This window comes from Rhyacophila brunnea, unplaced genomic scaffold (genome assembly GCF_057557595.1).
Source record: "Rhyacophila brunnea isolate RB1 unplaced genomic scaffold, BYU_Rbru_1.0 scaffold_9, whole genome shotgun sequence".
NCBI classification, from domain to species: Eukaryota; Metazoa; Arthropoda; class Insecta; order Trichoptera; family Rhyacophilidae; genus Rhyacophila; species Rhyacophila brunnea.
The window spans coordinates 30098900-30115468 of NW_028233361.1; positions in this window are offsets into that span (position 1 = coordinate 30098900).

Below are 16569 nucleotides of genomic sequence, written 5' to 3' on the forward strand. Positions count from 1 at the left end.
ACCTAAAAATCTCGTCTAATTCAGATACTATTTATAAATTAGAGCCGAGCCACACCGGGCGACTCTGGTCTCGAGACCAGTCGCCGAGACCAGACCGATGTATGCAGTTATATGGACCATGCCACACCTGGTCGCCCAGTAATCGCGCAAGCAATAAAGTAGCGCGATCAGTAAAATCTCGTTCGAGCGCTCGGTCTGGTCTCCCGGTCTCTCTGGTCTCTCTGGTCGGGCGATCAGCAGCGATTTATGAAAACATATAGCTATGTATTGAGCGCTGCCACACTAGGCGACCAGTCGCCGGCAGCCACGCCGCATTTTTTGCATAATTGCGTGTACATTCATTATTATTATTGGCTGCCTTTCTGGTCGCCGGCAAGTCGCCCGAGTAAATCGCCCGAAGAGACCAGTCGCGCGACTGGTCTCGAGACCAGAGTCGCCCGGTGTGGCTCGACACTAAAAGACGTTTCTTGGTTAAATTCATGAATAAGGAAGTAAACCTATCATTTTGTTACAATTTTTTTCGAAATGCTAATGTTATGCAATAAAATATTTCTCTATTTGATATTAAGAGGGACCCTTTTAAAATGCAAGTACTAAAAGGAGTTTTCCTGTTTAAAGTATTAAAGTCTTAAAACTAAATGTTTTAGAATGCCCATGTTTAATGGTTTGGTTCTGGATTCGATTCCAGCAAATTAATAATCGGTTCCAGGATTTACTATAAAAAAATATAATCAATTAAAATTATATTTAATTTCAAAACTCAAAGTGTTTATACTATTTTTTTCAAAACGTCCTCATCGGGTGGAACATATGAATATGGACACCATTGTAGATATTCAACCTAACTAGTGTTACATTCCCAAATGGCCTCCATTTGGGGATGTCTCTGTGAATCTGGAGAGGCCCAAATCGGTGTCAAACCAACAAATAGTAAGGGTTGATCACGAAAATAAATAATAATAAAGCCGGCAATGCTGTAAATCACGACCGTTTAAAAATATCTGCAACGTCGTAATTGTTTTCGCCGCCGTTTTTCGACAACGCTTCTCGCTGAAATCTAAATACAAAATGGCAGGTAATACGCGGCAGACGGCCAGACAGTAAAAATTGTTGACTCGCTCTCCGCATAAAATAAATTAATAAAAATGTAACCTAGTAGATATTAACCCAAATAAAGCTCGACGTTTCTGATATTTGTCCACCTCCAAGTCCCGAATCCAGACGAAAAACCATACAAACAAATAAAGTGACAGTATCTTTCCACTTTCGAAAATGGAGGGAATAAAATTGACACTAGTAAAAGTATAAAACATTAGTTGTCTACATCAAAATAACTTTATTAGTATTTTTTGAATAACTATCTCCAGTATAAATAATTGTTTGATGATCAATAATAATAGAACAAAACAACCTCCAGAACCCGGTAATATTATTTGAAGGGTCCCGGTTACGGTATGTGGTTCGCAACATACTATGCTAAAAATCAAGGGTTCCGGTTAAATAACAATTAAAAGGTTCTCAGGGTTCCAGAGTTCGGCTCCAGGTCAATTTAAACCTCTGATTGGAACTGAATATGATAATCTACTCATGAAAGATAAATAATTGAAGAATTTAATATAATTATTTTCGTGTTATTGATTAATATTAATCAATAATACAATGCAGTTCCACCATGTGTTGACAGTTAACACAATAAAAGAAATTATTTTTGTAAACAACTAAAAGCTTTTTTAATAAGTTTACATAAGTAGTTTTTTTATTAATATTATTATACACAGCGAACTCAGAAATAATGGGAACTGAAATACATAACGGGTAAGGCGATAGCAGGTAACCGACTCGAGTAAGGAAGAATCCGGGTTAAACTTACACACGTGTCAAGAATACGTTTTACGTCGAATACTGAAAACTGCTCTCGGTTTATGCATTTACGCTCATTTAATGTTGGTGTATTACACACACTATTGCACGTGCATAATGCGTGCTTCGTTTTTGTAGGACACTCACACATTCAAAACCCGGCATCAAGATGCGGCGTATTAAATAATATAGCCTATCGGTATTCTATTTATTATCTGTTCTGTGATTATATATCATTATTATATAAAGTTTATATTATTATCAACATATGAATGTTGATATTGCTTTGTTGATATTTGATGTTGAGTTGATATTGATTGCACCAGTGTATTATATTTTTTTAGAATCAATATAATGATTACAGATTTCATTGTCATATATATTTATAATAAAATAAAAATAAAATATTATGTAGTAAATAAGGCAATAATGTATATATTCAAGAAATATTCTCATTAATAAAATTAAGTAGTACTGTGGATCAATTGCTTAGCAACCGATAGCCATTAACCAAGAAAGTCGTCATTGGTTTAATAAGTGAGTACATATTATTAATGATTGATAATAGGCCACTACTAATATATATGCTGATATTTATTGTGTTACACTGTTGCAGAGGTGATATTTCAACCTCTCTCGAACAGATGTTGAACATTTTTTTTTAGTCAAGAACACTGACATCTTAATTTTGTATTTAATCATTTCTTCTCCGTGGTAACGTTTTATAACGAGGCCCCTGTAATGTAGCTATAATAATAAGCAACGTGATACAATTAAATAATCATACTAATATAAATGTCATAAGCATCATCAAATACTTCATATTATTAAATTTATTTTATTTTAAAGAAGTTGAAGAATCAATAATTAATTTGTTGCATAGTAACTACTGATATCACAAAATCGTAAAAAAGGGGCATGCGATTCCTTCATTAAATTAAATTAAATTTAATAGAGTTGTTAAATACATAAACCAGACAAAACTCGAAGATTAAGTTTATAAAACCGCGCAAGCAAAACGGAATTATCTATTTGTTTATTGTATTTTTGACTCACTGGTGCAATGAGCGAATAAAGTTCTTAACTATGACGATGACGTATTTACGACAGTTTTTCCATTGTTTTACATTAAAAATGCCTCCTTTCAGACATAAACCAAACCGAACCGGAGGCTATGGCTTGGATTAATGCTTGCCTGATTGATCCATTTTCATTTTTTATTACAACGTTTTTATTAGGTCGTATTCTTGTTTGTCCGGTGGTTGTTTATCCAGTACAAATCTTGCAATCGATTGTTAACTAACTTCCCGACTAGCTAGACATTTTAAACTTTTAGAATATATCAGAACACGATGCCAATGCATTCATTTAATACTTTTAGCCATCTTTAAGTAGAATTGAATTCATTTTCAGTTAATTCTGTTTTGTATGAAAAGTTATTTCGGAAGAAATCCGTAAAAAGTAAAACACTATTAAGTATTGATAACTAGGGGTCTGGGATCCTAGCAACTAAATTATTAATATATACGTGCGTTACTATGGAAATCAATATGAAATGTCAAAATGATATTTCAGTATTCTATATTTATTCAGTATTTCTATCATGTACAATTTTTTTTGATCGTTAAAGCTAGTCAAGTTTATATGATTCAACAGAAAATTTAAAAACGTTGTAGGTATATAAAAGTTATTTTTATCTTGTAATTATTATGTCAGTAGTTCTATGACTTTCTTTGCCGGTGTATATTTTTCAACCCATTTTTGTCTTAGGTAATATCGCCATATGATTATAATATAAATAATATACATATTATGTATTTAAAATTTATTTTAATATTAATTCAATTTATTATGTGATTATAAATATACATACCAATTCAATTAGAAAACATAATATATATTAGAATATAAATTATCGAATACAAATTCATCAGTGTAAGTATAAAAATTCTTTAAACTTTGGAGAAAAACTTTCCTTATATTGTGCCCATTAATTAAAATAGTATCGTTTATTTTTTAGTATCACATATTTTGTAATTAACTGCCTTTCCGCCGCGACATTAAAATAAAATTTATGTCAGCTAAAGATATCACGAAGCTGTGCTATAAAAAGTAACAATTGTTCGAGTTTTCATTATTTTACACATGCAATGCGTCTGTTTCACACAAAGCAAATTAATCCAACTGTTTTATCGTGATTTCCCAAATGAATTGTAAAAAATAAACTATAAAACATTTAAAACACGTCTGACTAATACACCTCCTTAACGACAGAGTGGAAAATTTATTAACAAATATCACACAACATAACGTATTACCTGGCAATAGCACAATATTATACTTATAGTATATAACAGTGATGGCGAACCTATCGCACGCGAGATGATTTTGCATGTCATGCGAATTTTTTATTTTGAAGAGAAATAATAATTTTAAAAATATATACTTAAAAAAAATAATTACAAGATAAAAAGAACTTTTTATATACAACGTTTTTAAATTTTCTGTTGAATTATTTTGCTCAATATGCTCAAACTTGTACTTGATATAAAGTAAATAAAAAACAAACAAACAAACAAATATAGAATACTGAAATGTCATCTTGACATTTCATTTTTATTTCCATAGTAACGCACGTATATAATAATAATTTAGTTGCTAGGACCACCCCCTTAGCAACCAATAATAGTCTTTTACTTTTTACGGATTTTTCTGAAATAACTTTCCTTACAAAACAGAATTCTGCTTTAAGATGGCTAAAAGAATGCATTGGCATCGTGTTCCGTTATATTCTAAAAGTTTCAAATGTCTAGCTAGTCGGGAAGTTAGTTAAAAATCGATTGCAAGATTTGTACTGATTAAACAACCACCGGACAAACAAGAATACGAGCTTATAAAAACCTTGTAATAATGACAGCATATCCATGCGTATTTTTAATATTGTTTTTACTAATCGATGCACAAACGAAAAGGACGACATTCATGCATAAATGATAGATCGTCTTTTATAAAAATAGCAGGGATATACTAGGTCGGTCCTTAGGGTTTATGCGTCACTTAATATTATCGCACTGGCCTCATCAGGCGACGGGGGAAGCCGCGTCGCGACACTCAGATTTTGATCGATATACAATGCTTGAGAGTGAGACCAATCGGGCAATTAAAAATATTTAACCAACAAGCCTGATGAAATTTATCGATAGCCATTCAAATATATACAACTGCTTGTTATTTTGCCTCAAACATAGCTAAAATGGAGAACTGTCATTATATGGAATATATTATTATGAAAGAAGCGTGGTAATTAAAATGCTTCCACGATCTCTTTTGAAAAATTTGAAAACAAGGAAAAAATTATTGAAAGAATAAAAGATATGGCTTCGGCTAGAAACACTATGAAAAATAGAATCTCAAGAACTTTTTTAATAGCATTCTTAAAAACTTATTTTCCCTCATGAAAAACTGTTCGGCACGTCAGACAGTCGAAAAATAATATTTGGAATTTTTGGCACGCGTAGGTAAGTACGTAAAAAGGTTCGTCAATACTGGTAGATATTATGACGAATAATGTAGTGGCGAAGAGTGGAAGCAGGCTATTGAAATACGATATACATAGTATTTGCACAATACACGTTGCTAGTCATACTTATTTGTTTTCATTAAACTTGAATATAAATTGCACATGATATTGGTCAGTTTTTTAAAATCAATTAAACTCTGCCGCAAACTATAATGTAATAATATATTAGGTAAACATATTTTTTTCTATAAAATTATGGCATGACATCATACATAATTAAAGACATTTTTTATTGACAGAAGAATATGTATATTTTTATTTTTTATGGTTTGTTTTAGGCAGGGCTTAATCTAATTTTAAAAACCATCTGTAATTTGTATTCTTAGTTAAATGAAAACAAATAAGTACATATGACTGACAAAGTGTGCTTTATTTTGTTCGGGTGTCCACAGCCTACCTCCACTATAATTATGGCTTAGTCTATGCAGAGTTTAATTAAATTTAAAAATCTGACAAATGCAGTCTGCAATTTGTAATTTTATCTCAATAAAACAATAAGTATGACTGACAAAGCTTAGAGTGCACTGTTTATGTCGAATATCGACAGCCTACCACCACCCTTCGCCACCGGAATAATGATAACATAATGCCGGGTCTACACTGGCAACATGTCGCGCGACAACCGCGTTAAATTTTACGATAATTATCATAATTGCTTAAGAAATTTTACGATAATTATCATACTTATCGTAAAATTTAACGAGGTTGTCACGCGACATGTTGCCAGTGTGGGCCCGGCATTAGAATCGAATATTTGAATAACCATTTAGCGAGGTCTTTAAATATTTTTAGAAATTAGTAATAGTTTATAATTTCAATTTAATTTATATCAGTCTTGTTAATTGGCAAAACTAATATCGGTTTTGAGACCGTTTTAAATCATTGTCAATGTCCCACTTCATTACCGATAATAATTTCTCACGTTACGTTAGCTGATCACAACAGATGAATTAGATTGAATGAAATTTGTGACAATTCTACAAGTCCTTGTGGCATAACTTAATATACTAAACTGAAAAAAATATTACTAAGTAACTCAATGCTCGTGGGTACGTTTGTTAAATTTAATTTATTATTTTATAATAAGTATACATTATTTATTACAACCGATAAATTGATAAAACAGTTTTACTATGCCTCTTTCTATGAATGACTCGATCATGTTTTAAGCTGGATACAGTAATATATATTTTATAGAGTGGTCGTTTATATATATACTAAGTTATATATTTTATTAGTATGGAACTACATTTCTCATTTTAAGTACTACACGTTCTTTGAAATTAATATTCACACATTGGTCTATTTTTCATTGTTGGGTTCGTGATATTTTTTTTTACTCGAATTTCTCGATTGAGAAATAACAATATTTAAATAATCCAGATCGGATTCGGACATTGATATATACCAGAATATCCGCATGAGAGTTTGTTGTAAGTATTTTTTTCTAATGGAAACACGCCTTAGCGACTTTGAGATATAGTTTCCAACTAACCGTTATTTAAAATGTTTTATTGAGTCGTTATAAAGTCTATTAATTTGTTAAATGATTTTCAAAGCAATTATTCAAAATGTGAAATAATGAATCGAATTTTATTTAGCCTTACTTGAGATAAATGATTTATGAAATCAAAATGGATGTGAACAATTTATTTGAATTTGGAACAGATTCATTTACCATACATATACGTATTTCTAATGTATTCCATATTTTAATTTCATTTAGATATTATTACGGACATAAATACCGGCATAATTATTTCTAGATATTTTATATGTACAATTAATACGTAGGTATATTATATTAAGACAAAGAACACTGCGAGTGGCCGTGTGATGCGTGACGTAAAGGACGTAAGAGGCGTAAAAAGTACATGCTTTGCGCATTACGTAAAGTAAGTGCCGCGCATCGCACGGCTTCTTGTAGTGTGCTCTACCACTAACGAATGTACATACATTTAAAATAAATAAATAGGGTGACCAATACAAGGTTCTATATTATTAAGTAAATACGTTTCTGTGATTTTTTCTTAAATAGAAAATTTCTCCAAAGAATTTTCTTCCACCGTTAGTGTACCGTCATATTTTGGAAAGGATTGATGACCCACATCTACGTTTGATAATCAAGTCATGGAAAATACTTAGATAATGATGCAGCGAGGTTTTCTACTGTCTTCTGCACTTCTGATATTTTTTTGCGGTACATAGTTTGACAAACATTACACTAGATCAGGGGGGGGCAAACTTTTTGGATGGAGGGCCAAATTCAAGAATTCAAAATAAGCTGCGGGCCGCAAGTAAAATACCATTTTTAAATATACACTATTTATTATCACGAAAAATAAACATTACAAAAAAATTAATGAGAAGAATGAAACTGTTGTACATTTTTTAACATTTTTTAAATTCAGGTGTTAATTTTGTAGTTAATATTCTCAAAACTGCTTGTAAATTGGCATCGGAGATATTTGATCGTAAACATTTTTATTGAGGTTCATAATCGAAAATGTTTGTTCACATATACAGGTTGATCCAAAAATAACGAACATTTTTCTTGCATAATCTTTAAGTTGGTCGAATTTGTCTGAATTAAGGGCATTGTAAAATTTGGAGATTTCTTCACGACGATGCAATTCTCTTAAATCAGTGTCACACTGCAGATCAATAATCTCAAGTTGTAGCTCTGTCAGTACACTATCAATATCTATTGAAAATGGATCGCATACTATTGCTAAACTTGTCTAAATTTTTCGGTCACCTCAAGTCACCAAATCTTTGTGAAAAATCGTGATTCAGAGCTTTAATAATTTTACCATATTCTTCAAATTTATATTCTGGTATATTCAGCAACTTCAAAGTTGGAATGTGGTCCACGTTGTTATTCGATATTTGTCGAAGGAATAACTTGAGTTTTAATTGAAATCCATTCAAACTTTTTACCATAATAATATCATGGGCATATATTTTTTTTCCTTGCAACGCGGAGTTAAAAGTATTAAAATGTGTCACGATGTTCAACGTATAAAATAGTGGTTACATAGTGTGAGACGAGACTCAAGGAAGATGTACTGAGATAATACATTTACGAACAACAAATTCTTCAAATTTTAATGTCAATATTAAAAAAAAATATATAAAAAAATTATTCGTAATCGGAATTACAATTAATGATGGCGGGCCGCAAAAAAATACCCGGCGGGCCGCAGTTTGCCCCCCCCCCTGCACTAGATGGTGCTAGTTGTCCAGTGATGATGATAATATATTATTTCTTCGAGTGATGGCGTGCCTAGAGTTGGGTTTCGGGAATTTCCCGACGGGAATTCTCGAGAAATTTTCGAGATTTTCCATTCCGAATCTCGAGATTTGAAATTTTTAACATTTCGGGAAATCCCGGATCTCGACAATCTTTTCTCGGGATTTCTTAATTATCAAATATTAATTGAAAAAACGATTTTATAAATGAAAAAAGTGGACAGAAAACACGAAACGTTCAAAGACTGATCCTATCACAATTAAACCAACGTCGACTCAAAATGATCGCAATTTTTGCAACGTCAGGGAATTTTGTGTCTTAAAAGAGTACGCGATTGTCAGACGCAGCGATTAACAGTCTGTGTTTTTTGAAATTCCATTTTAAAAAGTAATGTTTTGAATTATTTTTGTTTTCCTACTTCTATTTTTAAATTTCCCGATATCTCGAGAATTCTCGAGAATTCGGTTTTGAAAATCCCAAATCTCGAGAATTCAAAAATTCATCAGTTCGGGAAATCCCGAATCTCGAGATTGAGATTTTCTCTAGTATGGAGATCTAGATAGACATGCCTATCTCCATTTCAAGTTTTTTACGATTTCTATTAGGTAGGATATCAATGATTATTATATCAATATTAGTATATTTATAATCTTTGTAGAGGTCTAATGAATACTCTTCGAACATCGGCCATTATCCGGTATTTGGCAATTTTCGGCATTACCGGGTGATCCGAAAGTGTTTGAGAAGAAAATAAGAAGATAATATGAACACAAAAACAATATAAAATACATATAGGTACATAATGAAGAGTATGGTTCCATTTAGCGAGCTGTCATTGTCACATGTAGCAAATTTACTACATAACGCATTATTCAAAGTAATTATAAAATTTCTCACATTTGACAGATTGTCTATGTCCTATGATTTTCTCCTTGCCCATATAATCATTTTCACACGTTATTGCATAACTATGTACTTTTGATTACTTCAGCTGTAACCATTGCTGTCATTTCATCCAATATTTTGTTGGCAGTCTATGAGTATTTTATATTTCCCATTATATTTATTCACTAATTCATATAATTAGGGCTTCTATATATCACTTGTTAATGGAATGTTTCGAGTGTGTAGCAAATTTTGTATATCGCTTTTACATGATGATGATGTGAAAGCATTCAATATTTCAATACCACATTTTGATAAAAATAGTAAATGTGGAACTCGTTTTTCTGTGAGCCATTTTTCATAATTTGCGAAGTTCATTGCATTGTGATAATCGCCGGTTGTCCCGTTTGATTTATAAATCAATAACGTAATGATTTGAATATGCGAAATAAAATAGGCACTATGTGCCCGAAAATCTAAAAAAGTGAGTATTCAGAAATTTTCTATGTACCATCGCCAATATCCTAAATACATATCTAAGTATTCAAAGATGGCTTTGGAGTAAGAGGCAGCGTAATTATTTTTAAAATAGCCACTAAGTGCCGTTTAGTTAATACTGTGTGTCAGGAAACTTATAGGCACTAAGTGCCGTTTGATTAACATACGTCATGAGACTTAGTTCTACATTTCCGATAAAAAGCGTGGCACTTAGTCTCTTTTTTTTAAGAAATTACTGTTGCAACGCAAAATAAACAAATTATTCGTTAAAACCCTTATATCTCAGATTCAGCTTTTTGGTACTTAGCGCCTTTTTTATTTCGTGTTTTCATTTGTAAAACTACTTGCGAATCAATATCACTTTAAGAAAATTAATTTCATCTATTGTTTCGTTAACACATTTCACGGGCAGTGTGTACATGGACGGTCGAATTCGTCATTTCCCCGTGTCTCTAATTACCTCTCGTCCATTGACAGTTCCCGAAAGTTTACGAATTTTGCATATCAACGAATATAGCCGAATGTCATAAGTAAAAATTACTGGTCTACGTATATCCATTTTTTATTTTTCAGTAATTAAAATTTATCTACGTCATGTTTTCTCAATTTTTCAATGATGTAAATTATTTATGTATGAGAAGCTAACGAAGTTATTTTATCTAAGCTGTTAAAACAATAAATTATTTTAAAATAATCATTCGGACCTGCCTCTTTTTATGTAGCAGAAAATGAATTATGAATGCTTTAAATGGCCTAGGTGTTAAAAAAATACACCTAGCTACAAGATTTTGCAAGTAAGGTGAACCACATATTATAAAAGAATTTGAAATTATCAGGTGCTACATGATGCAAATCACAGGTGTTATGTATGATTCATAATATTGTTGTTGTTAAGTGTGGCGTGAATCATTAAAAAATCACGTAATATCTACCTAAATAATTAAGTATATTAAAGATTTATATATTATGTACATTTTACCGGGAAAATTCATAATCTACTCAATGAGTCAGAAGAACAGTAAACATCTTAAGAATTAAACAGCAAGCTCACCCATCCTTTTTAATTGGTATATTTGAAAAACAACATAAACCTGATAGAACGATTCAATTTTTAGCCGATCATTTTAAATTATTGAGCAGAGAATATATTGGTTATTAAAAGGTTAAAATATAACAAAATTTATATGTTTACATACCATTAAGGTATAATAACATAAAGCTACAAAGGGTTTTCGATATGATGTGCACCGCCGCTCACAATCAATCTCGAGATTCAAAAAAAGAATATTTCCAAGCAATCTTATTAGATACCTACAATGCATTAATACACAGTGCACTGTAATAAGATTGCATGTGAAAAATTTTGATCACCACTGTCTTAGAGCAGAATGCAGAATCCAATATTTCGATCTTTAGGATAAATTGCCGAAAAGGATGACTTAACTATTGACTATACTGACTATAGAGTTAAGGAATCCTTAACCATAGACAACTTTTGTTATGAACACGCCCCCTTCTGTATTACCATTTACCACTGACAGCTGCTCACAAAATAAATTCGCGTGTCTATAAAACAGTATATATAAAACAGTAAACAACCATACACTCAAATTCATAACAATTTATCTCAATATGGATATTGATAGTGTTAATTCGTTTGGGATGTACTTGCAGATTATTATTTTACTTGTTATACGCCAACTCGCAGAAATACAAAATGCCAGACAGAATGACACTTGACGCTAGTGTTACCATGTTAAAAAAAAATATCTTGCGGTGCCTGTGGAATCACGTATAATGACTGATAACGGAAACATAAAAGTATTATAGTCATATTTTTGTAATCGTTTAACAATTATAAAATAATTTACCTAAACTATAGGAAAGAGAATTTTTAAATATGGTATTATTTTCAATAGAAAAATCGAACGAAGCTTTAAGACGAGGTGAACCATAGACAACATGATCTTAACTAAGGACAATGTTTCTGCATAGTGTTTTCTGCTAAGGAATTTTTAGTTATGATAAATGTTTCTGCATTCCGCTCTTAGTTATTATATTTTTTCAAATGGTGATAGAATAGTAAATTATATATATTTTTAAAATTTTTATCGATATTCACGGGGAATTCCGACATTTCTGTGGTATATTTATCCAACACCGGGACATTTTATTGTTATAATATTATCAATATTATCACACTATAACCGCAGAGTCTAGGTTTTTAGTTTGCTGGCTGACCGGCCCATTACGAAATGTGACAATTGTTTATTAAATGTCAGAATATTAGTCACACGGTTGGTCATGCAATTTATATCATAGACGCATATCAGTATAAAGGTTATTGTACTTACAAATGCACAATCATGTCTTAAATATATTATGCATTTATGTATATCAGTGACGTGCGATACATATGCTTTAGATTAGATGAGGAGCATCCCCATAAATAGTCGATAAAATACTATTAATAATAGTATGCATTTCTTGAGTAGTTATAATAATAGTAAATTTTACTAAACTACAAAATGTTCGACATCTCCTATATTAGGTGTATTAAATTGATTGTGATTTTACGATTGATTGCTATTATTGACGTTATGTATTATGAAAATAACCCACATATGTTTATAATATCGCAGAGCTACCATTTCATGATATCGTATAGGTACTATTAGCTAATTGGCGTATGCATATAACAGCAAACTGCATTCAAGCTATTTACTGCAAATTTGCATGCATAAACCTAATTTGAATCTGTTGAATAGTGACGTCACGTCGCTGACGTAATACGCGTCATGTCGTGGCTAATTTTACCAAATTTTAAATTTAAATTTCCCGATAATTAATTTGTTTGAAATAATTAATTTGACATTGTGAATAGGTGTAAAAATGTGCAAACGGTACCATATAAATTTAATAATTATAAATGAATAATTATCATGAACTTTAAATAATTTATTTGTTATAAAATCATATTTATTTTATACTTCTTAATGCACAAAATTATAAAGTATACCCAGTAAATATTTCCATAATATGGCAATACAGCTTCGCGGACTCATTGACAATATTACATACATCTCCATCGATCCACGATCTGTATACATTTTTACAAGCATTTAGCACCATCATGAATCCGATTATACCACAACGGCACGTTTCAAGTCTCCTACTAAACGCTTGTTGTGATGAACTCATTTTAGACGTATATTAAAGTGACACTGACAGCTCGCACAGATCGCCGCCATTTTAAGTTTGGTGCGCATTCCTGTACGCATCTTCGTGACGTATGCATTTTTTATAGTTTTCTCATTTGGCCGATAAACCGCTTACTGCGTTGAATGCGGTTCAAAAGTGTATGAATACGGCAGTCAGGATGAATGTAAGCTGTTAAGATTCTTCATAAATAGTGCACTCATTTAGTCGTAATTATTTATTTTGTTTTCATTGAACTAATAATTCAATTTGCAGATGGTATTGGTTAGTTTTTTAAAATTCATTAATCCGTGGCTGTACCTACCAAACCATAATCGATAAAAATATTCTTCTATCCGTAAAATATCTTAAATTGACATAATTTTAGATATTTTTAAGACAAATGAATATTTTTTGACGATTATCGACAATGTCCTGAATTATGCAGGGTTTATTTGGATTTTTACAAAAAACTAACAATCACTATCTACAAACTGTAGTCTTAGTTCAATGAAAATAAATACGTTTGACAGTCAAAGTTTAGTGTGCACTATTATTTATGTCAGATCTTAACAGCCTACTTCCACCCTACTACGTCATCTATTGCTTCCCATGATTCAATTACTTCTATCATGTCTTATATAACCTTAAGTACCTAGATTCCTAGATAATAATATGTAACACATATTTGGTTAATATGTATTTTTCAAACAGCATCCCTACAAGAATAAGTACCTACCTAGATATTATATTTGCGTTATATTCATACTATATATGCATTATAGGAAAGCTGTTCTTCCTAATAACTTGGCTGTTTTGTATTTGGGCACCTGCACCGACAGGAAAACTGTTGGGAACCCGTAAGTTATACAACCACCCTTGGTGCGTAATACTGCTTATCTTCGTTAATTTGGCAAGTACCTACTAGTTTTTGATGGATAAGTGACTGTTACGAGTTACATTTTTCTTACATATCCGTACCTAAGAAATTTTTAAATAAAAAATCTGCATGGAAATTTTACCATCCGAAATGTGTGATTAATTGAGATAGAATTTACTTGGTAGAATTATACTTTACAATAGGTATACAATATTAATTAGCTACCTAAGAATGTTATAATTTTTTTTGGTCCAAAAGTTATAAAAGCATACAATATATTGACAGTGATTATGTACTTTATTCATGAAAAAAACACTTTTTTTTAAACATAAAAATAAATATTTAGTTTCTTTTAACTAGCTAATTATTGCAAAAAAAATGTATGAATAAAACAGTACCTACTTAATTAATAAGTACGCTACACCCTTGTCGTGTGTGGTTAATTCACTTCCATTACATTAGTCCGCATCACAAACATTGTGTCAGCAGTTGACATTTTGTCTCCATTTAGGTATGCTTTATTAATAAATTACTCATTCAGTAGGTATCCTATAATGCAGTGATGGCGAACCTATGGCACGCGAGATGATTTTGGATGGCACGCGTTTGAAGAAAAAAAAATACCTTTACCTACATAATAATAATAAATGAGTAAATGACAGATCGGATTGTATAAAAAATAGCAGGCAAATACTCTTCAAGAATAAGCAATAATGTAAATATTTTTTTTTTTATTAAATAATGTAAATATATAATTGCATATGTCGGTCCTTAGATTTTATGCGTCACATAAAGAATATTGAACTTGAAAAGCCAATAAACTAAGACAAATAAAAACACGGCAAAAAAATGATTTAATTTCTAACACAAAAATTTCGAAACACTAATGTCGGTTTTTTTTGATACCCAATCCTTAATGGAACTGTCAAAAAAATCTCGGTGTCCATCCGAATTCCGGAGTGGTGTAGGTCATGGCTGGGGAGGGCTGACAGGGCTCTAGCTTGGGGGCCTGGGCTGTGGGGGGCCCGGCGTGTCGGGTTGATCAGATAAGTGAGATAAACACACATCATAAATTAGCTTTAATAGTCGCTAGGCGCTATTATACTTCATGGCCATGAACATTTTAGATTATAATATAGATCATATCAGTCTCTCTCGACTGTTACCTAATGGGGATGTATTTAATATGACGTGATAATCCGGAAAAGGCTTTTCCTCGGTAGGTAATTAACTCCGGAACACACTATATAGCCATTTTGAAACCTGAAGTGCGCACGGGTCTACTGCTCAGTTCCAATTTCAAAAACTATATTTTGAAGTGAAATAATGACAGATAAACAAAACAAAAGAAAAGATATCGTTTCTATATTCGGATTACATACCGAAAATTAGTTATTTATTAAATTACAAATACATACTATATTTTGTGGTGGTTCCTTAAAATAAAAGGGAAATGAAGGAAGGAAAAAGGCTTTAGAAGATATTCTGACCATTTGAATATGACTTAATATAATATTTCATTGCCTGTGTTAAAAAGCAAAATGATGGAATTTGGTAAGTAGCTACTGACATAAGGAAATCTTTTCTATTATTTTACACGAGACACGTCCCTAAATATTTATATATGCTGCCATAAAGCAGATGTATTAAAAATCGCCAATAATTCACTGTATAAGTACCCTTAATTTGAACTAAAACACAATTTGAAAAACGTTAATGTAGTATTTCACACTGCCTTTAATCTTAGGGGTAGGTAGGGGGTTCTCCAAATATCCTAGCCTGAGGGCCCGTTTCAGGATATGGTGGCCATGTTATAGGTACACCGAGTGCAATAGACAAAAGACCGATAAACGAGTTAGGCGGTGTTGTGTTGAGTAGGTTGGTGTATAAGTTAAATGCACTAATACTTTTTTGTGCATTTTCAATTAATATTTTGGAACCTTAATATTAAAAAACCAAAAATCGACGATAAAAATTCGGCGAAAAGAACGACTACACCCACTAGTCAGTGGTGGTGTAAGTCAAAAGAACATTTTTTTTCAGTAGAATTCGGCATAACTATTGTAGCTCTCTAGACCAGTGGTTCCCAAAGTTGACTGGGCTGCGACCCATCTAACAAAAATTTCCAATCTTGGGACCCACCTCTTAGCTGTCTTAGAGAAAAAAGGGTATCAATATAGGTAATGCTCGGATTCTCTAGTGGCGAGTCGTGGAACTACTCAATGCTGTCTTATTTGTTATAATTGAAATAAAAAAAACATTTTTAATAAGTGTTACCAATATGAAAGAAAGACTGTTGAAATAAGAAACACTACTTAAATAAAAAAAAATATTACTTAAATACCTACACCTGCAAGGTTTTTTTACAAAGTTATTTCAATGGGATGGATGTATTTGTTTCTTATTTTTCTTCAT